The 15,946-nt window shown below is 42.0% G+C and overlaps 1 protein-coding gene across 3 annotated transcripts in view; it reads left to right on the top strand.

Moving 5' to 3' along the window:
- Positions 1-2,361: 2,361 nt before the first annotated feature.
- The window catches only part of slc38a3b (solute carrier family 38 member 3b), a 59,264-nt gene continuing 45,679 nt past the window's right edge, over positions 2,362-15,946 (top strand). The window contains exon 1 of one of the 3 annotated variants that reach the window (XM_042330933.1): positions 2,362-2,808. The gene's annotated coding sequence lies outside the window, so the exon portion shown is untranslated. Of the gene's footprint in view, positions 2,809-6,443; positions 6,648-15,946 lie in introns of those variants that run through there. The other 2 variants (XM_042330931.1, XM_042330932.1) reach the window with 2 other exon arrangements.

Genomic DNA, 15,946 nt, shown 5'->3' on the forward strand with positions numbered 1-15,946 from the left:
GTTGTCCGTGATGAGATTCAAACTTGCAACGTTTGGGTTGCTAGACGTTCAAGTTATATGGCCGACCAACTACCTTACTTTTGTTTTTGCCTTATGTAACCGTCTGTCATATTTAACCATGTCAACTTAACATATCTTACCACTTTGATTGTGAGCTGTGTGTCGTAGCGGTCTGTGTGGAGTAGTGAGCTGTGTGTCTGTGTGGCGTATTGAGCTGTGTGTCTGTGTGGCGTAGTGAGCCATCTGTCTGTGTGGCGTAGTGAGCTGTGTGTCTGTGTGGCGTAGTGAGCTGTGTGTCTGTGTGGTGTAGTGGTCTGTGTGGATAGTGAGCTGTGTGCCTGTGTGGATAGTGAGCTGTGTGTCTGTGTGTTATAGTAAACTAGGTGTCTTTGTGGTGTTGTGAGCTGTGTGGTGTAGTGAGCTGTGTGTCTGCCTGGCGTAGTGAGATGTGTGTCTGTGTGGCATTGTGAGCTGTGTGGCATAGTGAACTGTGTGTATGTGTGGCGTAGTGAGCTGAGTGTCTTTGTGGTGTTGAGAGCTGTGTGTCTGTGTGGCGTAGTGAGCTGTGTGCAGTTGTGAGCTGTGTGTCTGCCTGGCGTAGTGAGCTCTGTGTCAGTGTGGCGTAGTGAGCTGTGTGTCTGTGTTGCATAGTGAGCTGTGTGTCTGTGTGGCGTAGTGAGCTTTGTGTCTACTGGCCTAGTGAGCTGTGTGTCTGTGTGGACTAGTGAGCTGTGTGTCTGTGTGGCGTTATGAGCTGTGTGGCGTAGTGAGCTGTGCGTAGTGATCCAGACAGAAGCATTGCCTTTCATGGGGCAACTTGGGCCCTGCATGCACTACTGAGACATGTTGAGGACAACCAGTCTATCACATTACAGGAAGAATAATTATTGGTCCATATAGCCGCCCGAGCAGCTTTGACCTCCAACCTCCTCTCCATACCTCCCCTTCACATCTCCCCATCACACCTCCCCACCACGCCTTCCTACTAGCTTGATTTAGATTTAGGTCAAAGGGTTGGTTGTTTGGTCAATAACCAATAAGAAATACCACAGAAACTTCTTCCATTCCTATCATTGACACTTCTGTATCAATTGTTGTGTTTCTCAGACAAGTCAGTCAATGAATGGGTATTGGATAAGATATATTTTGCCTCGTGGCATCACCAGTGATCCATGATCTGGGATGGAAAGCTGGATCCCACTGAAGGATGGAGACAGAGGCCAAACTCAGTGGGGAAGACACTGTTCTGGTAAGAACCCAGCAGTTTGATACTTTATGTATCATTGTCGTACTGGATGATTATTTACTTATTTCAAGCAGACAATGTATCCATGAAATAAACTGACAAAGTTAACTTTTTTCCACTTCCCAATAATAGGAAGTGCTATTACATTGCTCATAATTGTTTCCCCCTCAGTAAAATAGAGCTCAAACATGACAAGCCAATTAACAGAGTTCTGAAACAAATACCCAGTGGTGATTATTTTATTTTATTATAAAATCACACATTAAAAGCACATCATCACCACATCAAAGTCATAAGTCTTTGTCAGGACAGCTCTGGGGTCTAAGTAACCCCCTATCAGCCATTCTCAACATGGGTATGGACACACACACACACACACACACACACACACACACACACACACACACACACACACACACACACACACACACACACACACACACACCAGATTTCCTCAGGGTTGGAAACCAAAATAACCTACAAGTGCATGTGTGGTAGTATAACTCAACCAAGCCTGGTGCAGAACCATTAAATTAAAACAATTAATTTGTGAAGTGTTGCGCAGTCGGTCTATTCATCTGTCAGCTCAAACATTGACCTCTCCCCCTCTGGCCAGTCTAAAGGCTCTCTAGCCTTGTTGTTCTCTCTCATTTCTCACCATGAGGCATCTGATCCTCCACTTCCCATTCCAGAGACATGGCATCCTCACAACAGAGACCTTGGTGACAAATCTCAGTATGGCACGGCAACCAATTAGGCTCTTTAATGGGACTCCGGCAAATATGGGTATAGTAGGCGACTAGGCGTGCATATCCAAGTACAAGTGCCTTGCATGAAGCATAAGAATGTCAATTTGCTAGATATTGCTCTCCACCCAGCTCTATAACATTTCATGAACTCTGAACTCATCATGAGGGGCCCAGATGTAAAGATAGACAGGGCATGATGCTTGATTAACATATGTAGGATACGGTTCTGAGAGGTGTTCCAATAGCCTGCCAAAATGCTTCAACTAAGTCTACATGAGCCTACATGGCATTGCTGCATACATATCGTATGGTTTGTATTGTAGCTACCTTAACCCAACACCTGGTGATCTCATCAGAAGGTTTGGACATCTTGGCGTAATGGTTATAGTGTTTGCTTGACGAGTCCGGATCAGGGCTACCCACCGAATTCGCTACGGTACATTACAGGCAGTAAAAACTAAGGACATGAAAGTAACCCACCGTGCGTTTCTGATTATTTCCTCACCACGCGCACAGAGAGTGGGAACCTTGAACGAATAGACTAGATAGCAGACACCGACAGGGGAGGCGGAACTTAAAACAAGCCATACAGCTCAGCTATAGTCCATTTACAAATGCGGTTCATCTCTCAATGAACATTTTTCTTTTACTACAAACTACATGAGATAATTGAGTGCGCGTTATTATCTTAGAGATAAAAAAGAGAAGAGACCGAGGAGTCAAGAAAAGAAGAGGACAGCGTTGAGAGTAAAGAGTTGTAAAATATATAATTAAACGCGGAATTAATTCACAGCGTGGCACTCGACTCAACTGGTAAGATTTTAACAGTATTTCAACGCTTGCCTCTGTGTTAAGAAACACGATTCATTGATCACTGAATTGTCGAATGTTTTGATTGATTGTTCCACAATTGAATACATAGTTCATTCAAAACTGAAGTTCAAGAATCTATTCCATTTATGAAACCCAATTGACGCGTACTGCCAACACGTTGGTGAAGACAATGAAGAATAAAAATAACCATTCCTTATTCACATGAATGAGCAATGCCTTCATATACCATATACGATTTAATGTGCCTTATTTCTTATCCATTAGTTTAGTTTTTCCCCTCACAAATATTAATAGGCCTATGGAGTGACGCGCAAATGTCACCAACATGTGCCTTCTTAGAAGAAAAGTGTCAGTTCGTTTAATTGTGTCTTACTCGTCCAGACCTTGGTGCCTTGAAGACTACATAAAAAACACATTTCCATTTGATTTTGCCACCTTCACAATATCTTGTGCACTCCATGTGTGTTGGCACATGTGACTCAAGTTTCATTGCCAGATAGCATAACCATTAAAAAAACAGAGCATGCATGGCCCCTGAGAGTACCTAAATGAATGGTATAATGGTCTATGTATATGATTTTGTAAGGAAACCCCCTCACTGAATGAGACAACATGTGATGGGTATGTGGGATAAATGATATCCATTGTGCTAATCAATTTATTTCTATTCAATCAGATTTTTTAAAGAGCAAGTCTCTTGTTGTATATAGGTCCCCCCTCTCCCCCACATAATGGAGCAATAGTACCTCAGACATTGGGGACTTGAAGCGCATGATTCTTAGTCTGTGCATAATGGCATTCTTTGATTTTAAACAAGCTTTTTCAGGCCAGTATAAGTAGCCTTTGCCCATACTTTGTTGAAATATGAGTCCTGGTCATGTGGAATGTAGCAGTGGATAAGTATCATAGACCGCATGGGGGACCATTTATTTCCCAGTATGCCTACCTCCCACACTCCCACCTCAAAACCAATGATGTATATAAACCCTGGATTGCTGATGCTATGTATTGGCCATTGAGAGGCTCTGAAGCCACTGGTCAGCTGTATTGACACTCCCCAGAAGAAGCAGTCCTCCTTAGGAATGAATGTAATTCTACAGTATGTCAATTATATGTTTTAAGTACTAAATTACATGTATTTAAGTGTGTTGTTGTTGTAGTGGGGACAGTACCAGAACTTTCCAAAAAATATACTTAAAGGAAAATGTTTTTATATATATTTTTTATGTTAATGTTTAGCTCATATACTATTGTTTAAATGTATGCACTAGGGTGTCTGTAATATAATAAACATGGCAAAAACAAATGTAGACATTAATAAATGTATTTCTATAGCTTCCAAAATAGGTTTTACAATGGTAGTTTGAAAGTGCCAAGATAGACGGGTGGAGGCTTCAAAACAGCACCCCCTGTCAGTCATCTAGTGTATATATAAATCAATGACCATGTTTACATGCTCACAGTATTCCAGATAGTGGCTCATAACCCTCTTCAGGTCTTATTCAGGATCAGCTGTTTACATGCACCTTTGAAATCCCACTCACGAGTATCCCTGTATCCATGAATTAAATCATATTTATCATTTAAGTTCATATGGGTTTAACAGAATGGTAAGTGAAATGTGGACACTGACTATAGGCCTATAACATCTCACATGTAGTATAATATGATATTCACTCCTGCAGAATTATGCATTTCTTGCAGTAGAATTGTACAACAAATGTTAATTTTGTCTCGGAAACAGGAGTGGAGAAATATGACTTATTTCTTTCAGCACCTCTTGAGAAAATGCAAATGCGTGTGTAACGTGTTACCTGTGACACTGTCAATGCAAGCACACAGTCTTTCAACCTCGTAAAATATGCACTCGAGACAAACTGAAGTCTTATCAGAAACATGTTTAATCTTTTCCTCAGCTTTTCATTTCCTTAAAACCGGTTAAACTGATGACCTTTGGACATTTTGCACGTGAACAATCTTTTCCCTGTTTTGGAGTTATTGCGTTTTCTCTCCGGTCCGTAAATGAAACAGAGAACTTTACCAGTGAGGCTGGAGAACAGGGCTGATAAGCAGGGCTCCAGTCATTGACCCCCCACCCCAACTAGGGCATGGCGTGTTGGAGTAGCTGATTGGTTGACCTGGCTCCGCATTCAAGATGGGATTGGAGGGGAGGCTGGTGGGTCTGTCCTGAGATTGGAGGGGTGGCTGGTAGGTCTGTCCTGGGACCAGGCTGGATGGGAAAGAGGCAGCTGTGCTCTCCTGTCAGTCTGAAGTGAAGAGCCCTGTGAATAGTTCTGTTTGAGCCAAGCCGCCAGCTCCGTTAAAGTGGAGTTTATTCTTATCCCAGTCCTTTCCCTATCTGGCCCGGATGGGTCCCCTTCAGACATGACCTTGTCATTTGACATTCTGTATTTATATGGATCAAGTCACAGGACAGTTACCCGTCTTTGTTTATATGTTTTTATGTATTGTTCCAGCCACCTATAGGGTCCTTATATAGCTGCTGGTGCCTGACTGAAGTTGTACTGTTGAGGTTTCCAGCCCAGCATATTCCAAAGGATGCCAAGCCATGCCATTGCTTTCATGAAGGAATGCTGATAGTTATGACTGTATAATTTTCCTAGTTGGTACAGTACTGTAGTATGTCACCGGCCACGTCTGAAATAATATTTAAATATTTAGATAAGATCATATTCTGATCTTCCATGAAAAGAAAAACTAACAATATAACAGCTGAGGTATAAAGCAGCTGTAAAGAGGCCTTACTGGAGCCTCACAGGGAAACTGGCATTCTGGCTGCTGCTGTACAACTCCTGATATACCGCTTCATTAAAACACTACAGCCATTAAACTATGATTGTGCAGCGATGATTGAAGGTGTTTTATTCCGACAGGGGCTTTGAATAACGGGAGTAAATCAGAGTGAACTATGCTGAAATCTCACACAGACGGAGACCGACAGAGCGTGTGATGTTACAGAGTCGTGTGAGGCAGACCTTTAGTTTGCACAGTCACAAGTGTAAGCCGAGCCAGTGGAGCTAACCTGACCTGGGCTCAGACCCAAAGTTGTGCCTCAAGTGTCAGAAGAAGCGAAGAAGGGCCTGGAGTCTTATTGCAAAGTTGCCCTGTGGCTAACACTCTGTTACTAGGCTGTTTCTTAGAGCTATATTCTAAGCAGCCAGCTAACCTCTATAATGAAGTAAGCTCAGAATGTTTGCCAGAACCAAACCAGAGAGGAGGGAGGGAGTTCGCATCACAAAATGGTTTGTGTTGGCTTTGCTTAACCAGGTTTGTAAAAGGGAGGGGTTCATTTGCGTAAAACAATTTTCCCATGTTGTGTTTTTACCAGGTTTGAAAATGCTTTGGTTGCCCTTTGTTTGCTTGGTTTGAGGACAGGGGTAAAACACTTTTGTAGTGCACTCCTCCTGTGTCTGTTTGGTTGGATCAGGTTTTAGGTGAAAAGTATCTGTGTAGCTCTGTTAATATTGCTTACGTGCCTGGCACTCACCATATTCTAGAGCTCTTCTTATGACTCTTGACCTTGACTAACCTTCTGTGTGTAGACGTCACATTCTACACCAGTGTGTTGTCATAGAGCTACTATATCCATTAACCATGTGTTACTACGCCATGCTATGTAAATTGAGAAATCATGTGACTAAACTGAATAATAAGAAGAAACTACACTATGATACCATCACATTTAAGGTATGACCCAGATGCAGACAGTGTTGAAGAAACAAAAGTTTATTCCTTAAACGGGGGCAGGCAAACAACAGGTCAAAGGCAGGCAGGGGTCAATGATCCAGAGAGATGGGGTAAGTGTTAGATTAATTTACTTCTTACGTGTTCATTAACCAATTCAATTAAAACACTGTCTGTTTCTGAGAATTTGTAAGGTTCTTATTTGCATAAAATGGACAGAGACCAGCCACCAAAATTAGCCAAAAGCGTTTATTCTTGAGAGCTCTGGTCATAATACCATGTACATTGGTTTATATACCTCACATTTCATCATACATGTCCCTCCTCCTCTCAGATACAATGGCAATATAGTTCACAAGCCTTCTCACATTGTCTGCCACCTGTTAAACAATCTACTACAAGCCCACGGTCTCTCCCCTCCCTGGGTAGAGACAGAATGTCCTGTAAGGAACACAGTATTCCAGCCGGTCTGACGATAGCTCCATTAGTTCTAACAAGGAACAGAAAGTCCTTGTTCTAATTCTTGACTAAAACTACACACATTATATTCAATATTATGATTATAATAAGATTCATACATTCATACAGTAACAGAGTAGTATTCTGTTTAGTTATAGTTCTAAGTTAAATGTATACATAATTTAGTCATTCATAAAAATCGCAGGCAGTCTTAGGGTCAGGGCAGGCAGAGTGGTCAAAACCGGGAAGGACTCAAAAACAGGAGCAGGGGAACAAACGCTTGTAGGTTTCACAAAAAAATCGAACTGGCAACAGACAAACAGAGAACACAGGTAGAAATACACAGGGGATAATGGGCGACACCTGAAGGGGGGTGGAGACAAGCACAAAAACAGGTGAAACAGATCAAGGTGTGACAGAAATAAAGATTAATGCCATAAAGAATGATAGTAAAAAGATTTGGAACACCTTAAATTATATTTTGGGGAAAAAAGCAAACTCAGCTCTGTCATTCATTGAATCAGATGGCTCATTCATTACAAAACCAAATAATACTTTAATGTTTTTTTTTCATTGGCAAGATTAGCCCATTTAGGCATGACATTCCAGCAAAAAAACGCTGACACTACACATCCAAGTATATCTGGCCAAATTATGAAAGACAAGCATTGTCATTTTGAATTACGTAAAGCCCCCTACCCTCGTGCCTTGAACCTCGCGCGCCCACCTCTATTTCAGTGGATACAGCTGGAGAACTGCAAGGCAATCCCATTGTGTGCCACTCGAGAGCCATGACCCATATGACGATATATATTGTCCTGGTAATAATGGGGTTAATAATATATCTGTGTGAATGTCCAAGGGGCTTTTATATAATTCTAAATTAATAAAAATAATAATTGCTTTGTTTAAAAAAATAACAATATTTTGGAGATGATTTCGTTTTCAAATAAAGTAAAATGAGTGAGAAAAAGGCCACTCTTGAACATGGGGTGAGATATTGTTACTAATTTGTAAATAAAGCCAGTTTGTTATTTAGAATGATTTATTTCTGTTTTTAGAGGGAGAGAAACCAAAAACTACAGTCATATCATGGATCTCCCAGTTGAGACAGGCTCAGATATTGAACCAGCATCTGTAACAACACAGGCTGCACTGTCTTAGACCACTGCGCCACTAAGGCACTGTACAATGTGACTGGCCGGGAGTAGGCTCCAGTACTACAGAGACACCAAAAGCATAATCAGAGCTTTAACTCCCCCTTGCGCTGGCCTGGAGAAATGAAGTAGTGACACAGGGTACTGTACTAAACCACAAATTACCTCTAAGTCCCGCAGCATAATGGCAAAACTTTTAGTGGAGCAACCACTGTATGTATGCGGATGACTCAATACTATGCATGTCAGCTACTACAGCGACTGAAATGACTGCAACACTTAACAAAGAGTTGCAGTAAGTTTCAGTGGGTGGCGGGGAATAAGTTACTCCTAAATATTTCTAAAACTAGAAGCATTGTATTTGGGACAAATCATTCACTAAACCGTAAACCTCAACTAAATCCTGTAATAAATAATGTGGAAATTGAGCAAGTTGAGGTGGCTAAACTGTCATGGTCAAAACATATTGATACAACAGTTGCTAAGATGGTGAGAAGTCTGTTCATAATAAAGTGTTTCTCTACCTTCTTAACAGCACTGTCAACAAGGCAGGTCCTACAGGCCCTAGTTTTGTCACACCTGGACTACTGTTCAGTCGTGTGGTCAGGTGCCACAAAAAGGAACTTAGGAAAATTGCATTTGGCTCAGAACAGGGCAGCACAGCTGACCCTGGGATGTACACAGAGATCTAACATTAATAATATGTCAATCTCTCTTGGCTCAAAGTGGAGGAGAGCTTTTCTTCATCATTACTTGTATTTATGAGAGGACACCCATGGGGCGGCAGGTAGCCTATTGGTTAGAGCGTTGGGCCAGTAACTGAAAGGTTGCTGGATTGAATCCCCGAGCTGACAAGGTAAAAATCTGTCGTTCTGCCCCTGAACAAGGCAGTTAACACACTGTTCCTAGGCCATCATTGAAAATAAGAATTTGTTCTTAACTGACTTGCCTACTTAAATAAAGGTTCAGTTTAAAATTACCCCACAAAACCTGCCACAAGGGATCTCTTTACAGTCCAGAACAGACTATGTGAGGTGCACAGTACTACATAGAGCCATGACTACATGGCAGGGTAGCCTAGTGGTTAGAGCATTGAACTAGTAACTGGAAGGTTGCAAGTTCAAACCCCTGAGCTGACAAGGTACAAATCTGTTCTTCTGCCCCTGAACAGGAAGTTAACCCACTGTTCCTAGGCTGTCATTGAAAATAAGAATTTGTTCTTAACTGACTTGCCTACTTAAATAAAGGTCAAATAAAGAATATTCCACATCAAGTAACTGATGCAAGCAGTAGGATGTGATTTAAAAAAGAGATAATAAATACACCTTATGGATCAGCAGGACTGTGAAGCCACACAGGCATATATGTACACATGGATTTTGTACTGTAGATATGTAGTGGTGGAGTAAGCACCTGAGGGTGAACAGTGTGGGGAAATCTGTGAATTTATTGTAATGTTTTTAAAATTGTATCAACTGCCTTAATTTTGCTGGACCCCAGGAAGAGTAACATCACTCAGAGGGTGTTCTTTAATGGAAGCCTCTCCAACATAATCCATAATAAATAAAAATACAAATGGTCTATGGAAAGTACCACAGCTATCATGGTTTTCCATTACAGTGGGATCACTGAGTTACATATCAAATATCATGTCACCCTGGCTTCAGTACATTTCAATGGTTTCCCGCAAGCTATTATAATTGTCGCCTGACGTGACAGAATTTGATGAGACGTGTAACGGAGAAGAACAGCTGCATTTCTCAACGTGGACTGTCTGTGCCCATGTCCCAGGGGCACCCCAATCCCATCACACAGTCGCTGGATCCAGTCCACTTGGCTGTGTTCTCTGTGTATGTATCTCCGTGCACAATTCTCCATGCACACTTAAGGTGTCAGGTAGCCTAGCAGTTAGACTGTTGGGCCAATAACTGAAAGGTTGCTGGTTTGAATACCTGAGCCGACAAGGTGAAAAACACAACCCTAATTTGGGAGGCGTAAGCCCAGGCAGTGTGAGAATGGGATGGTGGGTGAGATGTCTACAGCGTTCATCCCAGTTCTATTGCTGGAAAACGGTTTGGTTCCACTCTCTCTGAAATACAAGGTAATTAACTAGCGAACAACTATGAACAAACTGCTGATGGGAAAAGTACATTACAGACAGCCCAAGGTTCATCTAGGGAGGAAGAGATGCAAATCCAAACTAGAACATTTTGCCCCACAAATGAATCGTCACACAAATTATGCCAAATATTTTATATTGGCATTATACTGCTGATTAACATTACTCACGTAATCACAAGCCGCATAACACAAGTGATGATGTCGTCATGTCAAAGCAAATGTTAAGTATGAGTTCATGTTTTTTTTAACTGTAGGTTGCATAACCCGCTTCTGCAACGAGACAATACCCCTCCTACACACACACACACACACCCTATTGTCAACTTTGCCAATGTGGACTGCAGAGGGTCCCATCCCATTCAGAGGGCTGCCAGGCAGGAGGGAAAGTGATCATGTGTCCCTTTGTCTCTGAGCACTCAGCGGGCACGTGGCTATGGAGGGTGAGGAGCAGGCACTACCAGGATCTTTGTGTTGGCACCTCGTGGTGGCTGCTCCTGACACACGGCCTGGGCAGTGGGCATCTCCTCATCCATCCACATGTGCCCATTGCCCACTTAGCCCCTCTCACCCCCGGCTCCGTGCTGGATTAATTACAGCACTCAGGCTCTTTCAACTCACCTCATGTCAGAGGGGTGTCCTATGAAGCAAGCTAGATCTACTCAGGGTTTTCTAAAGCTGACCATTTTCAGTTAGTTTCACATTCCAGCTCAGGCTCCATCTGTACTACGATATTGCTTGTCCGCCTGCCGCTAACACTAGCAGGTTTGTAACTGCTCGTGCATGTCACACGTGGCTAGTGAATGCTGAACTTTTCATTGAGACAATGCTGAAACATCAATCCATGGGCAAGTCAATGCCACATTTTCATTTGTGCTGAAATCCTAATGAAAGTGAAGTTATCTTGTGAATTCAGCAGGCTATAGTGTGAAATAGGCTTTTAGAAAGTGTTGTCTTTATTTGATTAGTAATCGTTAATGCTTTGGTGTTTTTATCACAACCATAAGCACTGTTTTTCCCACTCTTATCGATTGTATTGATTATACAGAAGTGTTACTGGCGTGAAGTTTAAAATGCGTAATGTAATATATTTTAACACAACTATTTTTAAACAAATAACATTTGATTAAAATGCACCATACCGGCTGTATTTCTATATGGTTACTTTTACCCCCCAATTTTGTGGTATCCAATTGGTAGTTACATATTGTCTCATCGCTGCAACTCCCATACAGACTCGGGGAGAGGCAGAGGTTAAAAGCCGTGCGTCCTTCGAAACACAACATAACCAAGCCGCACTGCCCACCCGGAAAACCAGCCACACCAGTGTCAGAGGAAACACCATGCACCTGATAGGCTAATTGACACCATTTGAGTCAATTGGAGGTGTACCTGTGGGGAAATCAAAAGAAATCAGCCAAGACCTCAGAAAAACAATTGTAGACCTCCACAAGTCTGGTTCATCCTTGGGAGCCATTTCCAAATGCCTGAATGTACCCTGTATGAAGACCATGGGACCACGCAGCAGTCATATCTCTCAGGAAGGAGACACGTTCTGTCTCCTAGAGATGAACGTACTTTGGTGCGAAAAGTGCATATCAATCCCAGAACAACAGCAAAGGACCTTGTGAAGATGCTGGAGGAAACAGGTACAACCGTATCTATATCCACAGTAAAACAAGTCCTATATTGACATAACCTGAAAGGCCGCACAGCATGGAAGAAGCCACTGCTCCAAAACCGCCATAAAAAAGCCAGACTACGGTTTTCAAATGCACATGGGGACAAATATCATACTTTTTGGAGAAATCTCCTCTGGCAGAACAGAATTGTTTGGCCATAATGACCATCGTTATGTTTGGAGGAAAAAGGGGGAGACTTGCACGGCGAAGAACACCATCCCAACCGTGAAGTATGGGAGTGGCAGCATCATGTTGTGGGGATGCTTTGCTGCAGGAGGGACTGGTGCACTTCACAAAATAGATGGCATCATGAGGTAGGAAAATTATGTGGATATATTGAAGCAACATCTCAAGACATCAGTCAGGAAGTTAAAGCTTGGTCACAAATGGGTCTTCCAAATGGACAATGACCCCAAGCACACTTTCAAAGTTGTGGCAAAATGGCTTAAGGACAACAAAGTCAAGGTATTGGAGTGGCCATCACAAAGCCCTGACCTCAATCCTATAGAAAATGTGTGGGAAGAACTGACAAAGCATGTGCGAGCGAGGAGGCCTAAAAAACTGACTCAGTTACTACAGCTCTGTCAGGAGGAATGGGCCAAAATTCAACCAACGTATTGTGGAAAGCTTGTGGAAGGCTACCTGAAACATTTGACCCAAGTTAAACAATTTAAAGGCAATGCTACCAAATACTAATTGAGTGTATGTAAACTTCTGATCCACTGGGAATGTGATGAAATAAATAAAAGCTGAAATAAATCATTCTCTCTACTATTATTCTGACATTTCATATTCTTAAATTAAAGTGGTGATCCTAACTGACCTAAGACAGGGAATTTTTACTAGGATTAAATGTCAGGAGTTTAAATGTATTTGGCTAAGGTGTATGTAAACTTCAGACTTCAACTGTATGTAATGGGGAGTTGATAAAAATAAACAATCAAATGGCCAACAATGCACACAATGAAACAGTGAATGTGCAAGAATTGTCGGGAGACAGCCGAGTCATTCTGGAAAGCTGAGCGCATGCATTCTGGAGAGAGGCATGCCTATATCTTTGCCACACACCCCTCCCCTTCGTCTTGTCTCAACATTTTTATTTATTATACTCCAGACACATTATCTTAACACATTTTAGATGCTTTTCACTGACAGCCACAACTCAATAATCAGCTAGTCCTATTGCCACGTGTACTGCCCAAATTGTGCGCTTCCCAAAGAGTCATACTGTAGTACAAGCTTGTGATTTGAAACAAAATAAGCTAATGATCCTCTGTACCTAAGTCATGCTTTCTGGTGAAGTATTTTGAATTACTTTATTTATTTCTGTATAGGAAGGAGTAAATGTATAATTTTGGTAAATGTATTTAAATGTACTTCAGGGGAAGCTTAGTTTATTAGCCCATTGGACGCACCACGTATTCAAAAGTAGGTTACATTCACTTGTTCGTCCAAAATAATTCCAGCTTTTCCAGCTTCCAGCCGACTTTAATTCAATTCACAAGTGGCTGAAACTATTTCACCGGAGAAAGCATCCGAGCGAGCAAAACAGCACCCCTCTGTCTTACAATGTGTAGCCAATGTATTTGAGGGGGATAGTATTTTTGGCCGGACAGCATCAGATAAATGGGCTACACATACTGAGCTAGAGAGTTCAACAAATCAAAATATATTTTACATTTGAGATTCTTCAAAGTAGCCACCCTTTGCCTTGATGACAATTTTTCTCTTAGCATTCTCTCAACCAGCTTCATGAGGTAATCACCTGGAATGCATTTCAATTAACAGGTGAGCATTGTTAAAAGTTAATTTGTGGAATTTCTTTCCTTTTTAATGCGTTTGAGCCAATTTGTTGTATTGTGACAAGGCAGGGGTGGTATACAGAAGATATTTGGTAAATCCAAGACCGTAGACCATATTATGGCAAGAACAGCTCAAATAAGCAAAGATAAATGAGAGTCCATTATTACTTAAGACATTAATGATAGTCAATCTGGAAAATTTGAAGAACTTTGAACGTTTCTGCAAGTGCAGTCGCAAAAACCATCAAGCGCTATGGTGAAACTGGCTCTCATGAGGACCACCAAAGGAAAGTAAGACCCAGCATTACCTCTGCTGCAGAGGATAAGTTCATTAGAGTTACCAGCCTCAGAAATTGCAGCCCAAATAAATGCTTCACAGAGTTCAAGTAACAGACACATGTCAACATCAACTGTTCAGAGGAGACTGTGTGAATCAGGCCTTCATGGTCAAATTGATGCTAAAAAACACCAATACTAAAGGACAAGATAAGAAGAAGAGACTTGCTTGGGCCAAGAAACACGAGCAATGGACATTAGACCGGTGGAAATCTGTCCTTTGGTCTGTGAGATTTTTGGTTCCAACCGCTGTTTCTTTGTGAGATGCAGAGTAGGTGAACGGATGATCTCTGCATGTGTGGTTCCCACCGTGAAGCATGGAGGTGTGATTGTGTGAGGGTGCTTTGCTGGTGACACTGTCTGTGATTTATTTAGAACTCGAGGCACACTTTACCAGCTTGGCTACCACAGCATTCTGCAGCGATACGGCATCCCATCTGGTTTGCGCTTAGTGGGACTATCATTTGTTTTTCAACAGGACAATGACCCAACATGCATCAGATGACCTGGTCTCCACAATCACCTGACCAAACCCAATTGAGGTGGTTTGGGATGAGTTGGACCGCAAAGTGAAGGAAAAGCAGTCACCAAGTGCTCAGCATATGTGGGAACTACGTGAAGACTGTTGGAAAGGTATTCCAGGTGAAGCTGGTTTAGAGAATGCCAAGAGTGTGCAATGCTGTCATCAGGGCAAAGGGTGGCTACTTTGAAGAATCTAAAATCTAAAATATATTTGTTTAACATTTTTTAGGTTGCTACATGATTCCATATGTGTATAGTTTTGCTGTCTTCACTATTATTCTACAATGTAGAAAATTGTAAGAATAAAGAAAAACCCTTGAATGAGTAGACGTGTCCAAACTTTTGACTGGTACTGTATATTTAATTTGGAAGGGCAAGGAGGTGTGGTAATGTATACAAACTCCTCCGGGATCGGATGTGGTACATAGTGTGGTACTGTAGGGACATCCTTGCATCTGTTCCTCTCCCAGGGGCAGCAGCACCTGCAAGACAGCCAGGCAGGGGGCTGGTGCTGATTAAATGTTTGTTAACCTCCCATGTGGCTCTGTGTGGCACCAGAGCAGGTCAATACTGGCTGATTAACTATGTTGACTCTGGTGTAAAAATGGAAAGACACCTACGATTACTAATGGTGCCCACTCACCTTAACTTCCCCCCTGAATCACAGTACGAAAATCAGGGATGCCTGGGGTGTATTCATTAGTGGACACTAGCAAACTGTAGCAAATATTTTGCAATGAAAACAAGCTAGTTCCATTTCAGCCGTTTTGCTTCCTTTTGGATCCTAGTGAATAGACTCCTGGTTTGTGTGTTTGGTTGGATTGGGTGGGGCTACGGATGCCAGCTGTAGGTCACTTGCCATGCTCTCAGGAGCATCTGGCATCTGGATTGGCACTGAGTAAGGAAACAAATAGCACAGGGCCACATACGGTACAGTGTAATACAGCGTCATAACAACCTACGATAAATATACCAATATGGAAAGAAGTGTGCATGTAAAGATGGAAGACGTCTTACCTGTGGACCCATCTCTGTAACAAGAGTACATTTACATTTGTGTTATTTAGCAGACACTCTTATCCAGAGCGATTTATGGGAGAAATTAGCATTAATTGCCTTGCTCAAGGGCACATCGACACATTTTTCACCATTTTTCACCTGGAACCAAAATGGTTTGAATCTATGTAGAAGCATTTTGGGTTCCATGTAGAACCCTCTGTGGAAAGGGTTCTACATGGAACCCAAAATGGTTCTACCTGGAACCAAAAAGTGTTCTCCTAAGGGGACAGCTGAAGAACCCTTTTGGAACCCCTTTCTCTAACTCTCTAAATGCGAA

The sequence above is a fragment of the Oncorhynchus tshawytscha genome, linkage group LG02 (genome assembly GCF_018296145.1).
Source record: "Oncorhynchus tshawytscha isolate Ot180627B linkage group LG02, Otsh_v2.0, whole genome shotgun sequence".
Taxonomy (NCBI): Eukaryota; Metazoa; Chordata; class Actinopteri; order Salmoniformes; family Salmonidae; genus Oncorhynchus; species Oncorhynchus tshawytscha.